The following is a 1,940-nucleotide window of genomic DNA, read 5'->3' on the forward strand; positions in this document are numbered from 1 at the left end:
AGGGAAGGGCTCACAGGAGGGGTTGATGGAATCTCTAAAGGCTTAACCATAGGCAATCAGTGCTCTGCAATGAGAGGTCGTGTCAGCTCACTTCTGCTCACTTTCAGGGCTTTAAGCAGATCTCTTCCCCTCACCAAGGCTCCTCCCCCATGTCAGCAAAACAAGGGGGGGGGGATGGGGGGACAAGCTGGCCTTTTGACTCTCACTCTGAGGCTCAGGAGGGAGAGGAAGAGAAATAATAATGTTCCATGGGATTCCTATGAAGAACCACCTTTAGCAAATACCTGCCAAGCACCTGACCCATCGTGCAGTTTGTGCCAGTTCTTTCTCCATGCACTGACCTGAGCAGGACCGCCATCTGGATGCAGGATGGAAGGATGTGCGTCCCGCTGAGGACTGGCCAGCTTCCTGCGGAAAGCTGCGGCTTCAACACACATGCCCAACCCTGTGCACGGCCTTGTGGGCTGCAGGTCTCTGCTGTCTTTGGTCTCCGCTTCCTCTAAAACAAACAAAGTCCGGACTCTACAGCTATGCTATTCAGTGAAGCAGCCACTGACCACACACAGCTATTTCATTTTAAGTGAATTTAAATTAAATGTAAAATTTAGCTCTTCAGTTGCACTAACCACACTTCAAGTGCTCAGCCAATTAACACCAGAGTTTATGGACCTCTTTAACCCACACCCCATCCTCTCTGCTCCTCCACCTAAAACGGCTCCGGATCAGGTTCGTGAAGTCCATCTTTCCATACCCAGGTCACAGTACTCGTCTGCCATGTGGGGCCTCTGCCTGCAGGAAGACAGGGGAGGCCACTGTGCAAAGGGAAGCAGAGGCAGGCCTAGCTGCCGGCCTGAGCCCAGCTGTGGCCACTGAGGCTTGGCACTTGCAGTTCCTCCTCCACATCTGGAAGCCTCCTCAGCTTTCTTCCTACCAGTGTGAGCCAGTAATCTCCACCTTTGCCTAAGGGGCGAGTTAGGTTACCTTGAAACTGAAAATATTTGGGCCAACACTGTTTCTTTACCCCCTGACCCACACATACACACCCAAAAAAACCTCCTTCCTTGCTCCTTGAGGTCTGAAATGCCTTTTACAGCAATAGCACCGTTCATGGGAAAGTTCAGTCATGGAACGTAGACATCCCTGGGAGAGATACCGTGACATATTCACACTAAAGTGTAAACGACTGACAGTGGAGGCGCCTCTGATGGAGCAGGAGGGAAGAGCCTTGGCTCCCGGCAAAGGGAGAGGGGAATCATACTACTCAGATAAAGGCCACAGAGAAGGCCAGTTGAGGGCATCGTGGATCAATCTTGCTGACTTCTGCCTTCAGAGAACTGAAGCTGAATGTAAGCTCTTCCCTTAAAAAACAAATTTCCAGTTACCCCCAATACATTTCTAACAAATGCGTAATATTTGACTTAATATTTATGTGACAAGGTCTTCGCCCCCACCCCCAGCTTCTAATACTGTTAACCAAATACCCAACATTCGCACAAGTCTCTCAGTCTGTCTGCCTCTTTCATGTTCCAACTTCCTTGCTTCTCTTTGGAGCACCCAGAGCAAGAGAGCGGGAGGGAGATTTCTACTGGCCGAGAGCCTGAGAGAGAGAGCATCTCATTTCAGAACCTTGGAGCGTTTGCCCCTCTCAGCTCGCCTATCCTCACCCTCCCTAATAAGGGATTTCCATTTCCATTGGTTAAAAATCAAAATAATAAAAAGGGAGAAATTATTATTTTGGCAATTTTATTCATCCTAAACAAGTCAACAAGAACGTTGCAGAAGCACTGGAGGCAGAATCAAGTTTTGGGGCCCAGAGACGTCTTAGGGTGCAGCTTTGTCTGATTGTGGCAGTCCCCCTCAACCTCTTTCCTTGAAGGCATCAACACCCCCATGCCCCACCCTCCCCCCCGCAGCTTCATGTGAGAAAACAACACTATCCC

The sequence above is a fragment of the Myotis davidii genome, unplaced genomic scaffold (genome assembly GCF_000327345.1).
Source record: "Myotis davidii unplaced genomic scaffold, ASM32734v1 scaffold6, whole genome shotgun sequence".
NCBI classification, from domain to species: Eukaryota; Metazoa; Chordata; class Mammalia; order Chiroptera; family Vespertilionidae; genus Myotis; species Myotis davidii.